The 27,462-nt window shown below is 39.5% G+C and overlaps 1 protein-coding gene across 3 annotated transcripts in view; it reads right to left on the bottom strand.

Moving 5' to 3' along the window:
* Positions 1–21,409, bottom strand: part of LOC134213809 (uncharacterized) — an 81,853-nt gene extending 60,444 nt beyond the window's left edge. Inside the window, exon 1 of one of the 3 annotated variants that reach the window (XM_062693164.1) lies at positions 19,666–21,409. The gene's annotated coding sequence lies outside the window, so the exon portion shown is untranslated. The remainder of the gene's footprint in view (positions 1–19,665) is intronic. The other 2 variants (XM_062693163.1, XM_062693161.1) reach the window with 2 other exon arrangements.
* Between the last annotated feature and the right edge of the window lie 6,053 nt (positions 21,410–27,462).

The following is a 27,462-nucleotide window of genomic DNA, read 5'->3' on the forward strand; positions in this document are numbered from 1 at the left end:
AGCATAGTAACCGACGAAGGAATCATACGCAAGCGAACCCATAGTCTACTCAGTATTTATAGTGTGGAGAGCCTTGCAATAATAGAGGCCCTAAACTGGATTTCAAACCAGGAAAGAGTAGGCGCATATATTATTTGCACCGACTCTTTAAGTGTTGTCACATCACTAGAAAAGAAGAAAATCAGAACCAGCTTGAAAGACGAGATAGTTCATCTGTACACCAACATAGGGAAGAAAGGTACATCGGTAACATTCATGTGGGTCCCTAGTCACATAGGCATCCCAGGAAATGAGAAAGCGGACAAAGAAGCAAAGAGTGCGCTAGAGATGAGCACAATTACGCGGAAAACAGTTGATCACCGCGAAATAAAAACCATCATTAAAAATAGTATGACTAAAATGGGAATCCGAATGGAATTCAACACCCCACAACAAACTTAGAGAGATAAACACTACCAAACCATTCAAAGAGGCGCTAACAGGAAATCGCAAAGAAGATGTCATACTCAGCAGACTACGAATAGGCCACAGCCGGCTAACACATGCATACTTACTGGAAAAGGAAGACCCACCAAAGTGCGTAAAATGTAACCACCCACTCACCATTAAACACATTATCGTTCAGTGCCCTGGATACGACGACGCAAGAAAGAAAATCGGACTCCAACCAAACATGAGGGAAGCATTAGCCGACGACAACAGTCAAGCAAAAAGAGTACTGGAGTTCTTTAAAGAAATATCGCTGATCGACGCGATTTGACCCCAAAGTGAAACCTTGAAGAAGAAGATGGAAACACCTTGATGAAGATGAAATCGCTGCAATAACTCTCAAGGAGAAAACGATCGATGCCATACAACGTAGTAATTTAGGCAGTGTCAATAAACTCTGTAAACTCTTGACAGACTCGAATAAAATTTTAAAGAGTCTATAATAAACAAAAAAAAAAAAAAAAAAAAGTACCCGTTCAATATTTCCACAATTTAGGGGGGGGGGCCTCCTGCCCCCCATTGGCTACGCCCATGTCATTTGGCATAACGCCATTTGGCATAAGGTCGTTTTCGGTCGGAACGTTTTCCGGGGCACCAGGAAAAGCGAGGCAAGTAGACTGTTCCACATAATCCGGGACGGGTATAAAGTCATTTGGCATAACGCCATTTGGCATAAAAACCATTTGGCATAACGGTCATTTGGTATAACTGACATTTGGCATAATTGACTACAGCGACAAAAGTGAGGGTCATTTGGCATAACGGACATATGGCATAATTTTTGTTTGTTCATAAAATAAATTACAAGTCTCAGTGGTGCTGTAAAAAACTGGAATAGTGAATATAACATAATAAAATACACAATCCTTTCGAAGAAAGCATGCATTAGCCGAGTATGGAGCGCTTGCTCGGATTAAGGAAATGGTGGATGCAATCTCTTTTTTAAAAGTAGGCGTTTGCTCGGATTAAAATGCTAATAGAATACTTGAAAGTTGAAAAGCAGGCCAAGTTCCAGTTGCAATGTAGAGCCATTAAAGAATAAAAAGAAGAACACATTAGCCCATCCACCTAACAGTCTTATTTTTCTTATATGCAATTTATCTTTTATATCCCAAGAGAAAGGCACTAACACCGGTATGTTGATTAATCAGGTTTTTTGTACATCCGCTATTTTGCATTTTCTTCAAAGTTATTCCCGGAGGGAAAAATGTACCGCTGATCTGACTTAGAATCACTCCTTTAAATATTAAAATATGACACATAAAACCTCCAGGACTCCAGAAAAGTTTGAAAATAATTTTTTTTAGACAAAAATGCATATAATCACGTATATTTGCTTGTCATAAGACGAGTTTGTACAATCCCATTTAATTCCACCACTTAATTGTACCTTGACAGATACGTATTTCGACCTCAACAGTAAGGTCGTCTTCAGTGTCTACTGTTGAGGTCGAAATACGTATCTGTCAAGGTACAATTAAGTGGTGAAATTAAATGGGATTGTACAAACTCGTCTTATGACAAGTGAAGACATTCCACTAAAAAGCTCAAAATAATTTTCTTAACGTATATTTGTTTATTTTGACTACAAGAATAGTACCCGGGCAGAAGCTATGAACAGAATAACAAAACATGATATGGACTTGATTGATATAAGAGATAAAATAACAGGCAACAATATCAAAAATTTGCACCGAAATATCATCATATCATATCAAGATACGTTGGTCGTTTGACAGAATGAGCCATTTGGCTGAAAATGTTGTTTAGCTCAACGGGTCATACGGCCAAATGTCAATTACTGAACAGATAATATGGTCAAAAATGTCCACCCGTTTGGCCAAATGACATTTACGGCGAAATGGCCTTTTTGTCAAACGACCATTGAACAAAACTTCGTATCCTCCCTACTTTGTAGGACAATACTGGCCTTTAGGCCAAAAGTCAACTATGCTTCGGTCGAAAGCTCTCTCATATACACTTTTAAAAATATACATGAACTGCTTTCCGCAACTGAACCGGAATTTCGAACTAGACAATTCAATACAGATGGATCAGAGTCATCTTCTTCTTCTTCTTCTTATTGGCATTACATCCCCACACTGGGACAAAGCCGCCTCGCAGCTTAGTGTTCATTAAGCACTTCCACAGTTATTAACTGCGAGGTTTCTAAGCCAGGTTACCATTTTTGCATTTGTATATCATGAGGCTAGCACGATGATACTTTTATGCCCAGGGAAGTCGAGACAATTTCCAATCCGAAAATTGCCTAGACCGGCACCGGGAATCGAACCCAGCCACCCTCAGCATGGTCTTGCATTATAGCCGCGCGTCTTACCGCACGGCTAAGGAGGGCCCCATATAGGCCCCATTTTGAGGGTCAGAGTCATATTATACTCAAACTGTCAAATTTCGGTTCTCAGACTCAGAACAAATCTTTATTATGTAAAATTGCTTAAAATTTATTGCTCTGTTTAATATTTAGAAAAAAAAATGTACAGCTTCGGAAGCAATAATTGCTTTTTGAGCTTAAGTATGTAAGTAGTGGTCGCTGGCAATCAACGTGGGTTCATTAGTGGTGGTGGTAGTGAAATGGATGGTGAAAAATTTGAAGTGGTGACGTGCGATAATGATGTTACCCGCGAGATGAAAAGGCGTATTTCAGCTGCAAATAGGGCTTATTACGGACTTCGTAACCAGCTTAAGTCCCGTAGTCTGCAAACGAAAATTCGCGCTGTATACTACTCTGATTCTTCCGGTGATGCTCCATTTGGCGTAGGTTCATCGAAGAGCTGTATCCCATCAAGTATCAAGTAAGAATGTAAGTAGTGCATTAACACTTCCCCTCTATATCGCAATCTTTAAAGATTGGCGTGTCCAGGAGCGGTTGTTATTCTCATGCAGTTGGTATTTTTTCTCAGATTGTAATCGCGGATTACTCTCACCATGATTTCTGATAGTGTTTGCAATCTGAACAGGGATTTCAAAAGAAACAAGAAAGATGGTAGAGATTTCCACTTCCTGTTTGGTATTTGACACAAAATAGTGATTTTGTTATGCACACGACGTTTGTCTCAAATCTGACAGTGATGTAAAATGGAGAATTTGTGGCTTTGACTCTCAATTTTTAATAAAATTATTTAGCTCTTTTTCAGTGGAATGTTTTCTCTGTCATAAGAGAAGTATAGTACAATTTCAATTAATTTCACCACCTCGTATTACTTTTACATATACGTATTTCTACCTCAACTGTAAGGTCGTCTTCAGTGTCTCTTACTGAACTCGACTACTCGACGCGTAAGTTGAGTCAAGTACGAAAAACTGAAGACGACCTTACAGTTGAGGTAGAAATATGTATATGTAAAAGTAATACGAGCTGGTGGAATTAAATGGAATTGTACTAAACTCGTCTTATGACAGTGAGTCTCAATTTTTGTTTTCGAAAGTTTACCATGAAGTTGCATTTGTTTTAACCAACGCAAAATGGCGCTCCTCAACAAAAATAAATAAATTTAGGCAAACGTTGTGTAATAACAAAATTGTGATATCCGAATTTGTAGTAACACGGCATAAACTAATAAAACGGCGAGCGTGAAACACTTTGAACAAATATTGGCAGCAGTATCACCTTCCGCTATTACTTTTTTTTTTTTTAACTAATTTTATTTGCTAATTATCTAATACATGCATTCATCTCTTAGACTAGGTGTTCCGTGTTTTCTTAACACTATCATCCTTATTTGCTATGTTACGCTTTTAGTTATTATTAATACATTTCAATTGCCTCTAGCAGTTAGAATTTTTTCCTCTGGTTGAATTGAACCATGTAGGAATTACAATGTTTTCTACTTAAACTAAACTTAACCTAATTTATACTAAGGGTACAAGGAGCTAATCGTTGCAATAGAAGATTGCAACGATTTTTGTCTAAAATTGGAAATTATTTTGTTGGACATTTGTTGCAATGTCTCAATATTAGAAATTCTATGAAGTTCATTGGTACTATACCACGGAGGCAACTTCAGAATTATTTTCAGAATTTTATTTTGAATCCTCTGAAGTGCCTTGTTTCTGGTATTGCAGCAACTAGTCCATATTGGCACAGCATACAACATGGCAGGTCTAAAAATTTGTTTGTAAATCAAAAGTTTGTTCTTAAGACAAAGTTTTGATTTTCTGTTTATAAGTGGATATAGACACTTAATATATTTGTTACATTTGGCTAGAAGGCCTTCAATGTGATTTTTAAAAGTTAATTTTTGATCTAGCAGAAGTCCTAAATATTTAGCTTCGCTAGACCAATTAATTGGAACCCCATTCATAGTGACAATATGTCTGCTAGAAGGTTTCAAATAAGAAGCTCTCGGCTTATGTGGGAAAATTATAAGTTTATTAAAATTATAAGTTTTGGAAGCATTCGGGGAAATTTTCCATTTTTGCAAGTAAGTGGAGAAAATATCCAAACTTTTTTGCAATCTACTACAAATGACACGAAGGCTTCGCCCTTTGGCTGAAAGGCCCGTGTCATCTGCAAACAAAAATTTTTGACACCCTGGTGGTAAATCAGGTAAGTCAGAAGTAAAAATGTTATACAATATGGGCCCCAGTATGCTGCCTTGGGGGACACCAGCCCTTACAGGTAATCTATCAGATTTAGTATTCTGATAGTTTACCTGCAGTGAGCGATCTGATAAATAATTTTGGATCAGTTTAATGATGTACAGAGGAAAATTAAAATTCATCAATTTTACAATCAAACCTTCATGCCAAACACTGTCAAATGCTTTCTCTATATCAAGAAGAGCAACTCCAGTCGAATATCCTTCAGATTTGTTGAGCCGAATTAAGTTCGTAACTCTTAATAACTGATGAGTGGTTGAATGCCCATGGCGAAAACCAAATTGCTCATCAGCAAAAATAGAATTGTCATTAATATGAACCATCATTCTATTTAAAATAATCTTTTCAAACAGTTTGCTTATTGAAGAAAGCAAACTGATTGGGCGATAACTAGAAGCCTCAGCTGAATTTTGTCCGGCTTCAAAATAGGAACAACTTTGGCGTTTTTCCATTTATCTGGGAGGTATGCCAATTGAAAACATTTGTTAAATAAATTAACCAAAAAGGATAAAAGAGCTCTCAGGAAGTTTTTGATAAGTATGTAGAAAATACCATCATCACCCAGGGCTTTCATATTTTTAAATTTTCTAGTAATAGATCTCACTTCATCCAAATTAGTTCCCAACGAAGGGTCAAAACATTCTCTTGATTGAGAATGTCTTCGAAGCTCCGTGTAACCTGATCCTCAATTGGACTAGTGAGACCTAGACTAAAATTATGGGCACTCTCGAACTGCTGAGCAAGTTTTTGAGCCTTTTCGCCATTTGTTAATAAAATTTTATTTCCCTCTTTAAGCGCTGGAATTGGCTTTTGAGGTTTTTAAGAATTTTGTTAATTTCAAAAGGGTTTCGAACTGGGATCCAACTTCGAGACATTATTCTCAAAGTTGGTATTTCTCAGAATAGCGAAACGTTTTTAATTTCATTTTGCAAATCTCGCCAAATAACTTTCAACGCGGGATCGCGAGTTCTTTGGTATTGCCTTCTTCTCACATTTTTAAGACGGATCAGTAGCTGAAGATCGTCGTCAATAATAATGGAGTTGAATTTAACTTCACATTTCGGAATTGCAATGCCTCTGGCTTCGACAATTAAATTTGTCAAAGATACGAGAGCATTATCAATATCACTTTTGGTATCGAGAGGAATATCAACATCAAAATTCCTATCGATATACGTTTTGAGAGAATCCCAATCAGCTCTATGATAATTAAAAGTAGAGCTGATTGGATTATAAATGGCTTCTTGTGAGATTTCAAATGTCACAGGAAGGTGATCAGAGTCAAAGTCAGCATGAGTTACCAATTGGCCACACAGCTGACTTGAATCCGTTAAAACTAAATCAATTGTAGAAGGATTTCGACTGGAAGAAAAACAAGTTGGTCCATTGGGATATTGAATAGTATAATATCCCGCAGAACAATCTTCAAATAAAATTTTACCATTGGAATTGCTTTGAGCATTATTCCATGAACGGTGTTTGGCATTGAAGTCACCAATTACGAAGAATTTTGATTTGTTGCGAGTCAGAAATTGAAGATCAGCTTTCAACAAATTCTTTTGCTGCCCATTGCATTGAAAAGGCAAGTAGGCTGCAATGAAGGAAAATTGTCCAAAATTTGTTTCAACAGAAACTCCCAAGGTTTCAAAAACTTTGGTTTCAAACGAAGAAAATAATTTATGTTTGATACGTCTATTAATGACAATGGCGACCCCACCACAGGCGCTGTCAAGACGATCATTTCTGTAGATAAAATAGTTTGGATCTCTTTTAATGGAGAGTCCTGGTTTTAAATATGTTTCAGTTATAATGGCAATATGCACATTATGAACTGAAAGGAAGTTGAATAATTCATCTTCCTTACCCTTTAGAGAGCGGGCATTCCAATTTAGAACTTTCACACAATTATTTAGATCCATTGAAACGGAGTCCGATAACAATTTTTGTGTGTACTTTATACCAACCTGAACAGCTTCAGGAATGGTATTTGCTTTGAACATTGCATCAATCATGTGATGCAATTGTTCAGTTAAAAATCAAAATCGGAAGCCGTCATGCTACCTGAATAGGCAACATGAACGTTGTTTTCCGTTGGGACATGGGTATAAAGCTCATTTTGAGAAGAGAAATATTGTCTACCAGCAGCGATGTTTGCATACGTAGGTACATTGGAAAAATTGGAATTTACTGAAGTGCTTGCTACCCGTTGACGAGCGGCAAAATTTGTTTGTGAATTGTGGTGGGTATGAATTGCTCGACCGGTAACCGGTTTCGAAATTTGAGCGTTTGAAAAATTTCTACCCGTCGAATCTGGGATCCGATTGGAATTTCCGTCATCAATTTTGCACGGGAATTCAAAACTTTTTGCGTGAAGGGCATTCCCAGAAATTGGATTTATGATTGCCCCACAGTTTGCGCACTTAAATTTATTGGAATCTTCTCTCACAGGACATGAGTCCTTGGCGTGAGAGGTTCCACCACAAATCATGCATTTAGCATCCATGTGACAATGTTTGGTTCCATGACCCCATTTTTGGCACTTACGGCACTGGGTAGGGTTTTGAAATTTCCCCAGGCCTGCGGAAATGTTCCCATGTAACACGGACATGGGACATAATACAGGCCTTTTCCAAACTTTTCATATTATTTAGTTCACTTTTGTTAAAATGAACTAAATAAAATTCTTGAGAAATGCCCTCTGGGAAGTACCAGAATGGGATTTCTTTTCATCTTAATTACTTGGACTGGTGAAAATCCAAGTAATTGAGAAATTTCAATTTTAATCTCATCCAGTGATTTGTCATCACTGGGAGACCTTTCAAGACGACTTTGAACAATCGCTCAGTTTTGTCGTCGTATGTGAAGAATTTATGGCGCTTCTCAGTTAAATACTGAAGAAGACGTTTGCGATCGTCAAAGGATCCCGGCAAAACGCGGCAGTCACCCTTCCTAGCAATCTGAAATGAAACCTTGATCCCCTGAAGGTTACTCAAAATCTCATTCCGGAAGCCAGAAAACTCGGCAACAGATACCACAATTGGCGGAATCCTTTGCTTTTTCGCATGAATCGAATCACCTGGGCTAGAGGTAGATCCGATTTGCTCAATTCATCATTAATCAAATCGAGCTGATTGCTCAGTTCGATAGGAGAAGATTTATTTCCGCTATTAGAGCTAGAAGGAATATCTGCATTCTCCAGCTCCCTTCTATTTTTTCCGCGCTTTGGCAGGACGGTCTTGAAACCTTGTTTCTTTGAAGGAAGTGGAGAATTCAGAGACTCCCCTTCCTCTTGTTTTGTTAATACTCATTGCTGAGCGTGGAGACGTGACCTTCTAAGAGGTTTTATCCCAGAACGGTGTCCCTGCAGGATTACCACCGCTTGTCGTAATTTTACTTCCGCAAACGGGTCCAACGTAAAACGAAGGCACGGGTCCTTGCAAAGATCGTAACGGGATCAGTGGGTACAAATAGCGCTAAGAAGCACCGTTGAAATTAAAATAGCTTCGGGTAGTATTAAAAACTTCCTTCCGCAAAGAGAGAAAGAACCGCACAGCACGAAAGCACGATGCGGTCTGATCCGCTATTACTAATGTTCCTTTCTTGTACCCTCTGTTCCCTCCAACTGCTGTCCTATATGATCTGATTCGCACTATGATGCGAAACCTCCAATCCTCATCGAAAAGGCTATTCAAGCTCCTCCAAAACGGATTCTTTATATCTAATTTTTCCTTAAATGAAAAAAAAAATGAGTTTCCTAGCTAGCCTTCGCACCACCATCTACATCAGTTGGAATCGGTAGTGCGACCTAGAACTTGCCCAGAGCAGAGATTACAATAGTGAAGGCGATAACATTTTTCCCGTCCACGGGCACCGCAGAGAACTCACGGAACCGATCATCGGGCGCTGTGCTGCTGATTGATGATGATACTTCAGATTTTTTTTATTACCCCTCATTTTCTGTTACATCACGTGGAAGTTGTAGTTCTACTAAGAAAAGTGCACAAAACAACAATTACTTCGTCGGTTTGCGGTGCATCATCGTGTGGAGTCGTGGAAAAATGGCGAACGATTATAGTAACATGCAGCTAGTGTTTGATGCATGCTCGCTCAGTTTCCTTCAGTGGACGTGTTGTTGCACAAATGCGTGATTGTTCGATCAAAACTGGCCAAAATTGGAACATTCTAACTCGATATCACTAATCCCCAATTAGATACCAGTCAATTATTGTCGTGAAATAGCAATATTTCCGCTCAAGTAGATCGACAGTTGATTATGGGCATATTTTAAAACAAAGTGTACCATTGTGCGCCGGTTGGCTCTATGGCTGGTGCTGTTGCTGCTGCCCACATCTGAGCTATGGATGGGAAGCAGCGCAGCAGAGCAAGCAAACGAGCAAACAAGCAAGCAAGCAGCAGAGTTCTAATAGCCAAAGTGGCAAACCGACATCTAGCAGCAGAAAACACGTGCGATCGTTACCTTCACTTGCCATTGCGCGCTTCTTTTTTTCGTCACATCGCTTCCCAGTCGGCCATTCAGTGCGCGGCTCTGGTGCACTGCAATTCACTCTGTAACAATTCTAGAGGCATCGTGGAAGCGCATGTCGGTCGTTTTATTCGGGAATGCGTATGTGTGTGAGTGCTTCTAACATAGTTAGTTAGTTAGTATATTCTGCGGGGACTGTAGCACTTTGTGTGATCCATCTTTTGCTTGCTCCCTGGTAGATGTGGAAGTCGGTTTATAGATTTTCGCAGTTTGTGGTGCCTGTTGCGAAGTGCACTTCTTCGCAGTACAAATGCGCCGTTTTATGGGTTTCCTTCACTACTGTGTCAATCCTAGAATATATCGTATGACGCAATTGCTTTGATAGTGTATTGCAAGTAAGATAACTACAAGCAAGTGCATACAGGCAATTAGACACTTCTCAGGTGGTTATCAAGTGGTCTTCAGGCTGTTGAGTGTCACGGTTTTGGCGTTCTGTAATTAATTGCAATCCGCGTCCCGAAAGGAACGTTTCACACTCGGTCTCGCATGCTAGGAAAGAATACAATGCAGTAGTGTGTTGGAATAATGATTCATATTCGCACTCATTCGAGTTGCGCCATTCGTGAAATTGTGTAGTAGATCTTAAACAAGATTGAACATGGCAATCATATATCTTTTATATAACAAAAACAATGCACATAACATAAATGTAAAATTGTACACTCGATTCTGTTTTTACACGGCCATGTAAAAAAATCCCACGCAAAATTTTTGCAAAGTTGCTCCATTTTGCATCGAGAAATCATAAAACTTTTTTTACACGGAACGCATCCCCCGTGTAAAAAAAAGAATCGGGTGTAATAGGGCTACTGCTTCTGGAGTTCTTCTCATAGCTCCGATATTTATTCCATGAAAAACAGAGCAACGCAAAGGAATTTTATTTGTTTATTATTTTTGTGATGTGAGCCCGCATATTAGCAAAAAGAAGCGATGAAATTAGTTTTATATTTCTTTGTTTCACGATGAGATGAGCATATGTTCAGTGAGATAGAAAACGGAACAGTTTCCCTACATGTTTTTATTATTGACACCAAAAAACACTGACAATTTGAAATTATTTCTATTTGTATAATGAACTAGGAAGAATAATAAAAACGTTTTCAACAACATTTTGTTTCAGCCTCTATGTCCGTTCTCTGTGCTAACATCTTCCTTTCCTCAGCAAATCTTTACAACAAAAATAGGTTGCTCATTTTACTAATTTTGAACCTACCTAAAATAAATTAACAACCAGCAACTTCAGAAAGATTTCAGGACCTTTTTGAACAAACTTTTGTTAGTAATATTTGCAACATATATTCATACAATTCGTGGGCAGCAGGGACTATGTCCCAAAGCGCACAATCCCAAGTCCTGGTCTTACGACAGACCTGACACGGTCCTCCGACGAGACTGGAGGTTTGCGCAGGCCGAACAAGCATTTTGCAGATTGCGACTGGATAATCTAAGATGAATTACATTCCCGCAACTTTGACTTCGCGTCGTAGTGCTGCAGGAAATATGCTGGACAGGCAGACATGTGTGGAAAAGCGGGAATCAAACGGCTACCTTCTACCAAAGCTGTGGGACCACCAACGAGCTGGGTATTGGCTTCATAGTGCTGGGAAAAATGTATAACATTTTTCGAAATAGTTAGTGCAAAGACATCATGTTTGCTTAATCATAAGAAAGTTATTCCGTTCCCGAACAGCACACATGGGGTATGCAGCCTGTATGCAACTAAATATGGCCACATTTAAGTAACAGCAACCAAAGCGTCATTTCTCGTTCAAGGTATTGTTACTTGGAATCAACTTCTTTCTGACATCTTGTACAAATTTTCACATCATTTTAATAGAAGGATTTTGTTAATAAAATAAAATATTTTGTAAATTGAAATTAGTACCGTCAACTGGGGGGAAGATGATCATTGAGGTGAAGATGATCATTTGATGTCTCAGTCAAAAGTGCCAATTTTTTTTATGAAACTGTAGTCAACAATATTCTCCGTTCAAGTAATGTTACCGCTAGGTAGAAATCCGAGTTTTTCGATTATAATTATGAAAATGTATTTTGTGGAAGAAAGAGAGAGATAGTCATAAATGACGCTATTTTCGTTTCAAATATTGACTTCGTAGACTTCTTTACGTAGTAAATTCAACATTCATACAAATAACCTAGTGTATTTTGACTACTACGTCATAATGATTTTAGTAGAGCTGTCTTGATCAACTTCACCCCAAACCAGATTACTCAAAAAATGTGTGATAATTTAATTTATTTTAATAAATGCGAACGCATTTCAGAAAACTAAAGTTGTTGATTAATGCAACATATAGCAGTACATGTTTTGAAAATATTTGTTTCGATTTAAAATGAAAACACACATTGTTATTGCATGTTTTGTCTTAAAAATGATCATCTTCCCCCCAGTTGACGGTAATTTAAAACTATGGGCGAATTCCGATTGCTAGAATGAAAAAGGTTGTACTTTCCTTAGCAAGCAAATATAAATAATAAATGATAAATGATGAAAAAATGCTGCAACGCGTGATTGGCTGGAAGCTAATTAACGCAAGGATATGCAAGCTGACGATAAAAGGCCTTTTCTTCAACTATAGCATCATCAACGTGTTTTGCACACACGAAAGGAGACTCGACGACGAGAAAGATACATACGATGGATGCCCACTGCGGGATGTCAAAATCATCATCGGTGACATGGACATTCAGGTTGAAAGGGAGGAAATGTATAGACCGGTCATCGAATCAGACTGTATCGAACGACAACTGCCAACGATGCATAAACTTTGCAGCCTCCCGCGGCACTTTCTTCACCCGCAAGAATATCCACAAAGCCACATGGAAATCACCTAGTCAAAAAATTGGAAACCTACCGCAGGGTGAATATTGAATCCGACCTCTACCTTGTTGCAGTATGCCTGCGCTCAGAGCTCTCGACGGTGTACAACACGCGTTGGAGTCCGCGGCTAAACATTGGGCAAAGACGTTAGACTAGCCTAAGACTACGCGCAGCAGCTGGAAGTGGCACTTTGAAGGCACACTTTTGAAGATAGCGGGAGAGATATTCGATCCGACGGTTCGACGGCGAATGTGAGCAGTTAGTGGAAGAGAAGAATGCAGCTTGGGCGAGACCGTGAACAGGAAGATCGAGACCGTGAAGAGACGGAGTGACTGTACCGCGCTAATAACGCATAGCCTGACATGTGTGAGGACATACACGGGAACCTTCTTACGAACGAGCCAAAGGTGGCCAAAGCCAAAGGTGGAATCACGCGCACATGACATACGTTTTCTGGCTCCGTGTTTCCATGAAATGCAGGTGGAGATTGGCCGGCTGAAAAACTACAAAGATCCCGGAGTTGACCATCTCCCAGGAGAACTATTCAAACACGGTGGTCATCCACTGGCTAGAGCGTTGTACCGCAGGTGTCGTGTGTCCCAAAGGGCGATAAGCTGGCCAAAAAGCGCGATAAGTATGGCGTGGTATTGCAGAAATGGCGCGAATAAAATGTTCCCACACATCTTAAATTCATCGACTTTAAGACCAGCTATGGCAGCTATTGAACGAACACGGATTTCTTGATAAACTGACACGGTTGATCAAGGTGACGATGGATCGGATGATCGCATTCTCGAGCTCATTTGAAACGCGCAAAGGGTTACAGCATGGTGATAGTCTTCTTGCCCGCTATCCAACATCGCTTTCGAGGGAGTAATACGAAGGTCAGGGATTGACACGAGTGGTACGATTTTCACGAAGTCCATCCAGCTATTAGGTTTTGCCCATGACATAGATATTATAGCACGTAACTTTAAGAAGATGAAGGAAGCCTACAAAAGGGAAGCTATGATGATGATGATGATGATGGTCCCGCCACATACCCCTACAAAGGTTTGAGCTAGACGATTTATCTTTAAGATAATTAATTGAATTTAATTTTTCAACAATTTAATCACATTTGCAAATCAAAACAAAAACGATCTGATTACCATCACAGATATAAATTTCATAACTTTCCATTACTATCCAGCAAAAATAATAAATGTAACAAACTGTTTATTTCATCTACAGATTCTCATAAGTATCAGTAGTAATGCTTCGAGTTCATAAAAATGCAAAACTTGTGATACCTCTCACACAGATTTCAAAAGTTCCACCAAGAATCGCGTTTCATGTTATAACAAGTAACGTTAGCCACTCGAAAGCATCAATAATAATCTAATAAACTATGTCGTTGTCAACAAAATCAAAACTTGTGTTACCGCTCCGTCGATATCAAAAGTTTCGGTATCAACCGTGGAAATCAAACTCTACTAGATAGCCTGTTACTAATCCGCAGAATCATTAAAACAGCTGAAAAGCACAAGTCTGTACATAAATTTAAAAATCATTCATATCTGCTTTACGCGCGCGAGACTCAAATTTTTGTAGACTACACAAGAAAAAGGACAAATTACAATTACGTCAATAAATATAAAATCCATCATCATCATCGAGGCGAACAAAATAGTTTATTAGTGCCTCAATAATTGAAAAACACAATTGTCCAAACAAAATATCCGTAGGTCAAACTTCGTCAAGATACAATAATTAATGATTTTTAAAAAGTCAAATAAGTAGCTGCTTAAAATACAGCTTTTACGTGTGAAACACAAAGTCTCTTGAATTGTGATAATGTCATTGCACGTTTGATATGTGTAGGCATCGAATTGAAATCATTGATACCTTTAAAAAACAAAGAATTTTGTGAAGCTCCATGCAAAAAGTTGGGTGTTCTTACATCTTCCGCGTTTCTAGTGTTATATCTATGAATGTCACTTCCTCTTTCAATTCGATCACACAAATATCGAGGCAGCAAACCATTTACTACTTTGAAAATGAACACCATTGTTAAATACACAATTCTTTGCTTCACTGCAATGCATCCAACAAAAAAGTTGCAATCTCGATATTTGTGTCTGATTTGCTAAAAACAAAATGGAAGGACAAAAGTCCAAGTGGGGAGAGATGATTGATTTGTACAACTGTATTTTACTAGCTGTATTTAATTCGTTTTTCAGTCGACATAGGATTCCATACTTCTTGGCTATTTTCTTGATGACATTGTCAATATGTTGGTCAAATTTCAATTTATCATCAATAATCACGCCAAGATATTTAATTTCCCGTACGCGATCAAGTGTCTCGTCATCAATTTTCACAGAGACATTATCAATTGAACGATTTCGCGAAATAACCATATACTTTGTTTTACTAATGTTCAATTTTAACTGTTTGTACTTCAACCATCTACTTAAAGAATGCAAATCTTCATTCAAGTGTTCAATCGCTTCCTCCAGATTTTGAGCTGCAATGAATATTACAGTATCATCAGCAAACAAATTAATATCACAATAACGTAAGACCCGTCGCATGTCATTAATGTACATAATGAACAAAAGGGGCCCTAATACACTTCCCTGTGGTGCACCAAGGTCATTATCCACGGGACACGACACATAATCATTGAAAGCAGTCCGTTGGGATCTGTCAGACAAATAGCTTTCAAACAATTTGTATGCAGAACTCGAAATTCCAAAGCGCCTAACAGTTTTCAACAATAAGGGCCGAGAAACAAAGTCTCAAAAGCGCGTTTGAGATCCAAAAATACAGCTAGAATAGTATCTTTACGCTCTATATTTTCCTTCCATTTAGATAATACCAAGTTCAATGCAGTTCCGGTATTAACAAGTTTTTACTATTTAAATATGTAATCAGCTGGCCTTTAACTACAAGTTCTAAAATTTTCTCTAATGTGTGCGACATGTTGATGGGACGAAACTCTTCGGCTTTAATCGTTCCAGCAACTTTTTGTATTGGAATCACTAAAGATTCCTTCCAAACTTGTGGCACGTGCCCAATTTGTAACGATTCATTTATAAGGTCCAGCAAGTTGCGTCCAATGACATGAAAGCAATCTTGAATAACTCTAGCATTAACATTATCAACTCCAGCTGTTTTACCTAAAGAAAAGCAAATGTTTTAAGTTCTTCAAAAGTAATCAGGTGAAAACAATCAAATCTACAGTTAATATTTATCGGCTGTTTTATTTCATCAGGCTCATCCACTAACTCGATAGATCGGTTAATGGATAAGACACTATTGACGAAATAATCGTTGAATTTAGATGCAATTTCTTGTTCTGACTGTTCTAATGTGCCATCAAAAGTTATGGACCGCTGCTTGCAACTACTAGGCTTTAATAATGATTTCAATATTTTCCATAACTCTTTGCTGTTGTTTTGATGCTGATAAATTTTCCTCTGAATATACTCGCAACGTGTACGTGTCAAAGATTGCGAATATTTGTTCCGTGCTACCTGATACCTATTCCAATGATTTTCATTATTAGTTCTACGAAACTTTTTATACAATTTATCTCTTTTACGTTTCAGGCGCAAAAGATCCGAATTATACCAGCTGTTAGATGCGTATTTCGACCTCAACTGTGAGACCGTCTTCAGTGTCTCGTACTTGACTCGACTCGTACAAAGTCGAGTCAGGTACGAGACACTGAAGACGGCTCATAGTTGAGGCCGAAATAAGTATCTGTAAAGATAACAAAACGTAGTGGAATTAAATGGAAAGTTCTAAACTCGTCTTAGACAGTTGATTCCTGGGATGTTGAAGGAAGTCAATTTAAATTGTGTTAATTGGCATTTGACCTTCTGAATTAAAGGTAAGTGTGTTGGGGCCCTCCTTAGCCGTGCGGTAAGACGCGTGGCTACAAAGCAAGATCATGCTGAGGGTGGCTGGGTTCGATTCCCGGTGCCGGTCTAGACAATTTTCGGATTGGAAATTGTCTCGACTTCCCTGGGCATAAAAGTATCATCGTGTTAGCCTCATGATATACGATTGCAAAAATGGTAACTTGGCTTAGAAACCTCGCAGTTAATAACTGTGGAAGTGCTTAATGAACACTAAGCTGCGAGGCGGCTCTGTCCCAGTGTGGGGATGTAATGCCATCAAGAAGAAGAAGATATATTTGATTATGGTTTTGTCATGATTATACACGTTTATTATGATTGAGATTTTCATTCGTGTTCAGTAAACCTGTTAAGCTTGACAAATTGAGATGACGTCTGTTCATATTATTGTTATTAAATTAAAGTCGAAGTGGCCTGTATAATAAATAAAAGTAGTCTTCATTTGGTCCACAGCGTACTACGAAGACCACCACCACCTGGTGATTTGGACTCTTAAGCCTCAGCTTTTTAATTTAAAAAGCATATTAAACATTAAAATTGAAAATGATACAATAACAGATCAAATCTATTTTCAATTTCAAAAAAAGAAACAAAGTTTCCCGTCAAATGCAACTTGTTGCGAATAAACCAGATGCCACAAAATGTGACACTAGACTGGCCCAGGAAACAAAAAGTTGTTTAATTCCACGGGGCACCCCCCAGGATTGTGTCTTTGGGTGAGAAAATCAATCTCTGAAAATTTCAGCTCAATCGCTTTTGCATAAGCTGGCGCATTTGATTTGAAGTTTGTATGGGGATTTCAGCCAAAATGTATAGGAAAATACACCTCCGCCACTCATTCGATCTGGAAATTGGCTCTGATTGCTCGATTGACCTCAGAATTGCAAAAACGGCAGTTGGTATGCTACAGAAAAATTTCACAGAACATTGTATGATGATTAAATGAACTTTTATATAGGTTTCGGCTGATGCGATTCGATCAAAAAACCCAAAAATACACAAATCAGCTCCTAATAAATCAGCCGAAAATTATATAAAAGTTCATTTAATCATCATGCAATGTTCTGTGAAATTGTTCTGTAGCATACCAACTGCCGTTTTTGCAATTCTGAGGTCAATCGAGCAATCAGAACCAATTTCCAGATCGAATGAGTGACGGAGGTGTATTTTCCTATACATTTTGGCTGAAATCTCCATACAAACTTCAAATCAAATGCGCCAGCTTATGCAAAAAGCGATTGAGCTGAAATTTTCAGAGATTGATTTTCTCACCCAAAGACACAATCCTGGGGGGTGCCCCGTGGAATTCGACAACATTTTTTTCTCCCCATAGTAATCTGGGCCAGTCTAATATGACACACACGTCATTAAGCTGAGTAGTCGATTAGTTCCTAATACAAAGGACCTCCAGGCCTCCTATTAAAAGTTCGCTGAATTAAGATACGAGAAAAGCAAAACCTCAACTACATAGCAAAAACTTACAACGCAATCATTTTTCCGCTGAATCGACTCATTTTTCCCAGACGCGTTATCGATGATATGCCTAGCAGAGTAAACCCATAAATACCGACCCGAAGGTAACGTGTTTCAATTCTCCGTCCATCAGCAGCAAATTAATACCATTCCAGTGTGTCCCCGAGTTGCTGTGAATGTGGTTAACTCATTTCTGCTGCGGTCTTCGTTTCCCGCAGTGCTCTCCCCGTTTTGTTTGCCCTGTTAGTATGTATGCCACACTTCTTTCCCTAAGTAATCTGCCGCAAACCGTACCGTGCTGCTCGGTACGTTGAAGAAGCCTCCACTTCTAAATATGTGTACTAAATAGTAGAAGTGTAGTGTAAGTAGCACATCGCGCACAACGAGCTTCTTTGTTCACTGATAAAGAGTTGTGTTAGCAGCAGCCAGCCAGCAGCGCTCGAGAAAAGATGTTAGATGTTAGATGCTTAGAACCATCCATTGCCGGTGGCCTTCGACCGAAGCGATGCGATGAAAGATGGAAACGGCAGCGGAACTGCCTACAGCTATCGGCAGAGGTTTCCAAACTAAAGTTTTCAAGGATCGATGGATTGATAGAACTTTAGATTGTTTGCTTCTAAATCCACTCTTTACTAATTGTCTGGAATGTAAGTTTTTGTTTTGTTTAAGTAAAGTCTGAATGTTCATATTATGATAGTTAACAATTATTCCGTATATATCACATTTAAACCATATCTGGACCAAAAAAACTTTGAAGTTTTCGATTTGACTTATTACTGGTAATGTTATGAGACTTAGATATAGGGCAGTAAACATCTATGAAAGTGTTTATAAGCCGAGAAATTCGAAAAGGCAATATTTTTGTTGGTGATGTAATACCAACAAAAAAGAAGAATCAGGGCAAGTTATAAAATATACATTCGGAAGATTGATCTATCCTAGGAAAGCTAGGTATTTCATTTTGAGTGAGCTCCAGTTAAGCATCCTTGATTTTTGTGTGTGTACGCCACATATATGTCAAGACATTCAGGTGTCATTTTCAATTCATAATCAGCAAATTAGATTATTAAACATATGACAAATGTTAAGAAAATTATTTTGAGCTTTTTAGTGGAATGTCTTCACTTGTCATAAGACAAGTTTGTACAATCCCATTTAATTCCACCACTTAATTGTACCTTGACAGATACGTATTTCGACCTCAACAGTAAGGTCGTCTTCAGTGTCTCGTACTTGACTCGACTCGAAAGTCTAGTTAAAAATGTGTTGTTTGGAATCCCGAATCAGAGGCATATCTAGAATGAAGATTTTTTAGCTCCATGATATAATAAGTATTTTATTTTCTTCATGATATAATGAGAATTATTTTTCAAAGTAAAGAGGCCAATCTTATAAATAAATTCTGAATTAAACTGAAAAGTTTGAAGTTTTGAAAATATAGTAAAATCAATTCGAATTAAAATAGTAGTTGAACAAACTTCAGCCTTTAAAGCAAAATTTGCTAGTTGATTTTTTCCGGCTTTGCATCGTTTGGTTCGATAACTGCAACAGTAAAAGTCAAATTTTGTTTTATTACAGTTTTGTGTACAAATGGTTAGGAATCGCTGAAGCAATGTCTACGCTACTATCATTGGCAACATCACAGTCGTCGCCGTTCGACTAAAGCAGAAGCATCACATACATGCAATTGTAATCTACATACACACGAAAACGATGATCAGTTCACCCGCCCTGTGTTTACCGCGCCTTCGCGAGATGGTATCATAATAATAAATTCAAATTTAACTTACAATGACAATTCATTCCAGCATTTGTTCTTCGTCTTCCAGCAGCGGGCCGTATTGTTGAGTGATGAATATTGCTATCGCCCTCTGAAGCATTCGAAGCAGCAACAACAGCAGGGCTTTACGTTAATAGGACTCCTCTGCTGTGTTCCAGTTGTTGATAACATAGTCGCTGAGATAATCAAATAAAAATTGCTTCGAGCTCGAGCCAAGATACAACGCACAGCTCTGCTCTCCCAATTCATATGGGGTGTCTCTAATGCATGATGGTCATAATTGTATATTAGCCTAGCAGCACCAGCCACAGCAGAAGAGAACATATACACACAGCAAGCAAAAGAGTGTTTTTGAAGTTAGTACATTCTAAAAATAGCGCACAAAACCAACCAACACACAAAACACACGTTTATGGGTTCGAAAACTCACATTGCCATCTGAACGGAGCGAGGAGGCCACTGAAGACGACAACCGACGAGCCGAGGGGCCAGATGTTGAGTGGTGCCGTCCTTTTTTCGAGAATTGGAATAATTGTGCCTCGTCTTTCACTTTTTCTCTTCACTCTACTGAATGAAAGCGATCTTCTTGCGTTGATTTCGTTTCCTTTTTTTGGAGCGGATCACCACTCTGAAAGAAGCTCCTTTGTGCACCACGAGAACGGATAATACTCAAATGGTAATGAACCTTATTTCGGTTTAAGTGCTGCAATGGTCAAAATTTTCTGCTCAAACCGTCTCACATGTGTGCGCGCGTGATAGTCACGCCCTTTTCATCGATCACCGCAAATTGCTGCGCCGCGCTTCACTGAACATCACCAAGAATCTTCTTCACATCACTAAATTGAATATGGTTCCAATAAACTAGCCGCAGCAACAGCAACGAATCAACTATATACACGAACTAATTCTTCTTTGGAGGCTAATTCAATCACTAGGGGGAAAATGGAATGGATGCTGCACTTAGAACTCTTCCACCATCAATGACAACGTCGAGTCACGTCGCTCTTCTAAGCTCCAAGAACACAATCTGCGACGAAGTAGGACACGCGCGGGACTCCCTTCAGACAATATTTTGAGGCCACCAGCATTTGGCATTAACACTCAGTATCCAGTATCACACTTATTAGCGACAGTCAGCACGTTCACATTAGTCAGCGTTCTAACACAAAATGCCCCGTTTCGTCCGAAGCATCTAGTATTAAGCCCTTACTGCTTAGAGAAGAGAAGCCGCGCGCACATTTTCATCCGAGGGAACACATCACCATATGAGCCGCACCACCAGCAGCAGCAACAGCAGCAGCAGAAGGCAACAGGCAGATCAACAGACAGCAGAACGGAATGAAGAAGAAAACATCATCCAACTTATATAAACAACAGGATACAACCCTGTCACGGTTTGTGGGTGGAGGGTGGTCGCCGGGAGGTGTTTAGTACTCGCTGCAACCCTGACTGGCCGCATACGCTTAGTTGCTGTTGCCCTCGACGCGTTCTAACCTACTAAGTCTCGAACCCGTGCTGACACTGCTTGGCTAAACAGCAGCGATCTAACCAACCGTCATCACAGCGGGCGATCATCACCAACCAACTAACCCAACCACCACAACCAAGAATACGACGACTCGAACCGCCACAAGATTCTAACAAATTGCCGTCCTCCCCACGGGCTGTGTGTTTGTTCGGAGTCAGACTAAGCGCGAGTGTGATGCAACGGGTATCAATCGGTATTGTGTGTACTAAATGGGTAAGCGCTGCATTAGTAGTAGATGCACGCTGCATCGATCCCGTTTGAGCTTTGCTCATGGCATTGATTCTCTCGCGATCAACACCGCAGCAGCAGCAGCAGCAGCTCACTTACGCTCTCCATCGGACTCCGGTTCGGATGCTAATGCCGGACGTCGCCGTCATCGCTCGTTTCAACTGACTATAAACAAACGATCACCACCGTCGTCGTCACTAAGAGGATGCCCGAGTTGTGCAATGTACCAACATCAAGCATGCAGCGGCTCCATCATTTGATCAATTCAATTGATCAAGTTAGCAGTTAGTTAACAGATGTGTCTTGTTATCGATCATTTGTATAATAAAATTATAATTGATTCACATATAGTTTTCGCACCGAAAAAGGCTCTCAGTAAAATTTGAAACTGGTATTCCAGTCTCTTATACTTGTTAGTCGACTTTCACCAAATTAGTTGCAATTACAGCATTTGCAAGCAAAAATTGTGTTTATGTGCGAATCTCGGCAAAACATTTAAAATTAAGATGAAAATGAAGTTTGTATAATTCGTTTTTTCTCATTTACTAAATATGTTTACCACGACTCGTTTTTCATGTAGTCAATATCAATTAGGAGCAGTAAAACACTCTTAGGCATATCGGTATTTTTTGTCGATTCTAAAGATTCCTCCGCTAGATCGAGAAGCTCGATGAAATTTAGGCATCACTTGTCACCTTAGATGCATTAAGGCAGGGCGATGCCCTCTCGAATCTACCGTTCAACATAGCGCTCAAAGGAGCGATTAGGAAAGCTGTTGTGCAAAGAAGCGGTATCATTGAAACAAGATCGCATATGCTCCTGGGCTTTGCGGACGATATCGATACTGATCACCTGGGACTGATCACCATGCCATGGAAAATTCTCTTGTCCCTTTAAAAAGGGAGACAGAAAGGAATGGACTCACGATCAATATCAATATCGAAATACATGGTCGCGTACTCTATGGCTTTTTGCAGTAGAAGAGGACCTGAGAGCGCTAAACGTTCTGGACGAATGGAAGCGATTGGCCCTGGATCGAATCCAGTGGAGGAGGATGCTTCATTCGGCATAGGTTCAGCGAGGAGCTGTAGCCCACACTTTTGTGAGGACTTTTGGAGGAGAGGTAGACTATCGAATACTAGGTGTGTTTAAGTGGAAAGTCCTGTGCATTATTATCGGCGGGTTTGTACAAACCAATGAACCAATGAACTTGATCCATGAGTTATACGAAGTATATGTACATTACTTACGATGCAACTTCGACATCCGGAAACGACTAAAATAAAAACTTCCTCTCAAGAAATAGAAATTTTCCATAAAAAATAGGAAGTTGCCAATAATGAAATCTGAATTTTCTATCAAGAAATAAAAATGTTCCTTTGGAAAAAATAAGAAATTTCCATAAACAGATCAATATTCTTCTTCTTCTTCTTATTTTTCTTCTTCTTCTTCTTCTTCTTCTTCTTATTGGCATTACATCCCCACACTGGGACAGAGCCGCCTCGCAGCTTAGTGTTCATTAAGCACTTCCACAGTTATTAACTGCGAGGTTACCAATTTCTAAGCCAGGTTACCATTTTTGCATTCGTATATCATGAGGCTAACACGATAATACTTTTATGCCCAGGGAAGTCGAGACAATTTCCAATCCAAAAATTGTCTAGACCGGCACCGGGAGCAGGTCAACGAATTCCAAGAGTCCCTTTACTTGGTATTCATTGACTACGAAAAAGCTTTCGACCGTCTCAATCACGAGAATATGTGGGGCGCCCTGAGACGCAAGGGGGTTCCTGAGAAAATCATCGGCCTCATCGAAGCACAGTACGAGGCCTTTTCGTGTAGAGTGCTGCACAATGGGGTCCTGTCCGACCCTATCCGGGTCGTAGCTGGTGTGAGGCAAGGATGTATTCTATCACCGTTACTGTTCCTCATCGTAATCGATGAGATTCTGGTAGATGCGATTGACCGTGAACCAAACCGCGGGCTGTTATGGCAGCCTATAACCATGGAGCACCTAAACGACTTCGAATTGGCGGATGACGTTGCACTACTCGCGCAACGGCGCTCTGATATGCAGAGTAAGCTCATCGACCTTGCCGATCGCTCCTCCTCGGCAGGTTTAGTCATCAACGTCAACAAAACCAAATCGTTGGATGTAAACACGGTGACTCCTTCCAGTTTTACAGTAGCCGGGCAACTAGTGGAGAATGTTGAAAGCTTCCAATATCTTGGTAGCCAAATGGCGTCAGACGGCGGTACCAAGATCGACATAGGCGCACGGATCAAGAAAGCAAGGGCTGCCTTTGCGAGTTTAAGAAATATCTGGAAAAACAGGCAGATAAGTGAACGCACCAAAATACGAATTTTCAACTCTAACGTGAAATCTGTGCTGTTATACGCTAGCGAAACATGGTGTGTATCAGTGGAGAACACTCAACGGCTGCAGGTGTTCATTAACAGATGCCTGCGGTATATTATTCGGGCCTGGTGGCCTCACAACTGGATCTCAAACAACGAGCTCCATCGTCGTTGTCACCAGAGGCCGATAACAACAGAAATTCAGGATCGGAAGTGGGGCTGGGTCGGCCACACTCTACGTAGGGGCGGAAACGAAATCTGTAAGCAAGCATTAGACTGGAACCCAGCGGGACATCGCAGCAGAGGCAGACCCAGAGGCTCATGGCGGAGAAGCCTCAATAAAGAAATAAAAGAAGTCGACCGAAATCTAACCTGGCAACAGGTTAAAGCGATAGCCGGGCATCGCTCAGGATGGAGATCTTTCAAGTCGGCCCTTTGCACCACCGGAGGTGTACAGGATCCATAAGAAGATAAGATAAGCACCGGGAATCGAACCCAGCCACCCTCAGCATGGTCTTGCTTTGTAGCCGCGCGTCTTACCGCACGGCTAAGGAGGACCCCAAAAAATAGATCAATATTAGCAATTTAAAATTACAAAAATGTCCACAGAATGAATTTTTATTATTATTATCTTTATTTGTAAGGTTTTCGGCCCTGGGCCGGTTCACCTAGTAATGAAAAAAGAATGAATTTTGCATTCATAAAAAAATAAAAACTTTTCATAAAAAATCAATACAGAGCAATAAAAAAGAGGCGGGGCATTTGGTATAAATTCATTTGATATAACGTCATTTGGCATAAGGTCATTTTGCATAATTGTGAACAGTGTCAAAAGTGAGGGTCATTTGGCATAACGGATATTTGGCATAATTGGTTTGGTCTTCATTAAATTAGTTGCTTGACAAAGTGGTGCTGAAAAAAAACCGGAATGGTCAATATAACACCGGTCGATAATAATATCTTTTTACATATTCATTTCGTAGAAATGTTGCAACAATCGAGTATGAAGCAATGGTAACTGTTATCCCTCCATTAGATTCATTGTTCACCCAGTGAAAAGCAATGTTTATTAATCAAGGCAATGGTGGGTGTGAATATTCCTTAAAAGAAAGGCGTTTGCTCGGAATATGGCAATGGTGGATGTGATCCCTTCTTTAAAAATAGGCACTTGTCCGGATTAAGGCAATGATGGAAGTGATTCCTTCTTTAAAAGTTGACGTTTGCTCGGAATAAGGCATTGGATGTGATCCCTTCAGTAAAAGTAGGCACTTGCCCGGATTGGGTGTGATCCCTTCTTGAACAGTAGGCGCTTGCCCAGATTAAGGCAACTGTGGATCTTATTCCTTCTTTAAAAGTGGGTGTTTGGTCGAAATAAGGCAATGGTAGATGTTATCCAATTTTGGAAAGTGGGCCGTTGCCCGGATTAAAGCAATAACAGATGTGATTCCTACTTTAAAAGTAGGCCTTCGCCAGGATTAAGGCAATGGTGTATGCAGAGCATAAAATAATCACCTTCACGAAGCAACTTCGAGCCGAATATTGACAAACGTCGCATGACTATTCAAAACATAGAATGACTTACTCAGTTTTCTTCTTCACATATTCATTCATTTGATTGGTACTGAGAATTGTCACTGCGTTTAAAGAAAACATAATTGGCCTTGATTATGTTGACTTTTTGAACTAAAATTGTGCCTCAGTTCAACATCGGGGTCAGATCTATGTGCGTAATTGTTGAAATCATCATTTAAGTGTTTAGTTTTACAGTAATTTATTAGTTAACGAAATCTAAATAAATACTCACTGACTGAAATTTGATCGGAAATTGTCAATGTTCACCCGAATATGAATATGTACGAAGTGAGGGTGACAAAAAAGGCCGATGGGCTTCACCAAAAATATTCGATTATTTAAAGCTCTGGGTGTATGTGATCCCTTTTTAAAAAGTAGGCGCCTACCAGGGTTAAGGCAATGGTGGATGTGATCCCATCTTTTAAAGCAGGCGCTTGCCCAGATTAGGGCAATGGTGGATGTGATCCCTTCATTAAAAGGAATCTATGACAAAAGGTCGAAAGACAAAAGGTCGAAAGGACAAAAGGTCGAAAGACAAAAGGTCGAAAAGACAAAAGGTCGAAAGGACAAAAGGTCGAAAGGACAAAACGTCGAAAGGGACAAAAGGTCGAAAGGACAAAAGGTCGAAAGGCACAAAAGGTCGAAAAAGACAAAAGGTCGAAAAAGACAAAAGGTCAAAAAGGACAAAAAGTCGAAAGGGTCAAAAGGACGATCAAGAACAAGTTGATAACAAGTTGGGTGTATTCCGAAAGAATTTATGAAATGCATTTAACTTCGAGTAGAAATAACACACTCATCACAACAATCAAAGTTGAAGAATGAGCAATTTTCAAAGAAGGAATAATTACTATGAAACAATATTATGAATATCTAGATAGTTCTGTTAGAGATAAAAATATTGTTGATTTAGGAAATGAATAAACTTGTATTGCGCGAGACAGAATTGTCCTACACAGTTGGCAAAAAAGTTGCTCTTTTCTTTGAAACTATTTTTAGCAATTAAATAAAATTCATTCAATGAGTTCAAATAATAGATGAAAATCTTGGTTTTCCGAGTGTCGCTTCGATCTGTCAAAATAGTGCACTCCGCAGCAACGCAGGCTCACACATTGAAAATACACCGGCGTATATTACACGTGTATTTGATGTGCGGCGTGCACCATTTTGACAGATCGAAGTGACATTTAGAAAACTCAACATCCATCTATTAGTTATACTCACTAAATGAATTTTATTTATTTGTTAAAAATTGTGAAAAATGCAAGAGCAGAGTTTTAGGTAACTGTGTAGGGCAACTCTGGTGCTAGATTGACTTTTCCCGTTTCAGTTCCTTGTCCATTTCGATTCTTTGATCTTATTGATCTTTAGTTTCTTTCGACCTTTTGTCCCGTTCGACGTTCTTTCCATTTCGACATTTTGTCCCGTTCGACATTTTGTCCTTTCGACCTTTTGTCCTTTTCGACCATTTGTCCCTTGGACCTTTTGTCTTTCGACGTTTTGTCTTTCGACCTTTTATCCTTTCGACCTTTTGTCTTTCGTCCTTTTGTCCCTTACCCCTTAAAAATTATGCGTTGTTGGTTGGTTGGTTATAGCAATGGTGGACGTTATCCTTTCTTTAAAAGCATGCGTTTACTCGGAATAAGGCAATGGTGGATGTGATCCTTTCTTAAAAAGTAGATGGTCTCTTCTTTTAAAGAAGGCGCTTGCCGGGTTAAGGCTATGGTGGGTGTGTTCTCTTCTTTAAAAGAAAGCGCTTACCGGGACGTTTGCCAAGAATAAGGCAATAGTGGATTTGATTCCTTCTTTAAAAGAAGGCGCTTGCCGGGTTAAGGAAATAGTGGATGTGATCCCTTCTTTCAAAGTAGGTGCTCGCCCAGATTAAGGCAATGATGGCCTAGATTAAGGCAATGCCCGGATGACGGCAATAGTGGTTGTGATCCCTTCTTGAAAAGTAGGCGCTTGCCCGGGTTAAGGCAATGGTGGATGTGATCCTTTCTCTAAAAGAAGGCACTTGCCGGGTTAAAGCAATGGTGGATGTGATTCCTTCTTTAAAAGTAGGCGTCTTTAAAATGTCGTTAAAGGCGCTTGTTCTTATTAAGGTGAAGGTCTTCTTCTTACTGG

The sequence above is a fragment of the Armigeres subalbatus genome, chromosome 2 (assembly GCF_024139115.2).
Source record: "Armigeres subalbatus isolate Guangzhou_Male chromosome 2, GZ_Asu_2, whole genome shotgun sequence".
Taxonomy (NCBI): domain Eukaryota; kingdom Metazoa; phylum Arthropoda; class Insecta; order Diptera; family Culicidae; genus Armigeres; species Armigeres subalbatus.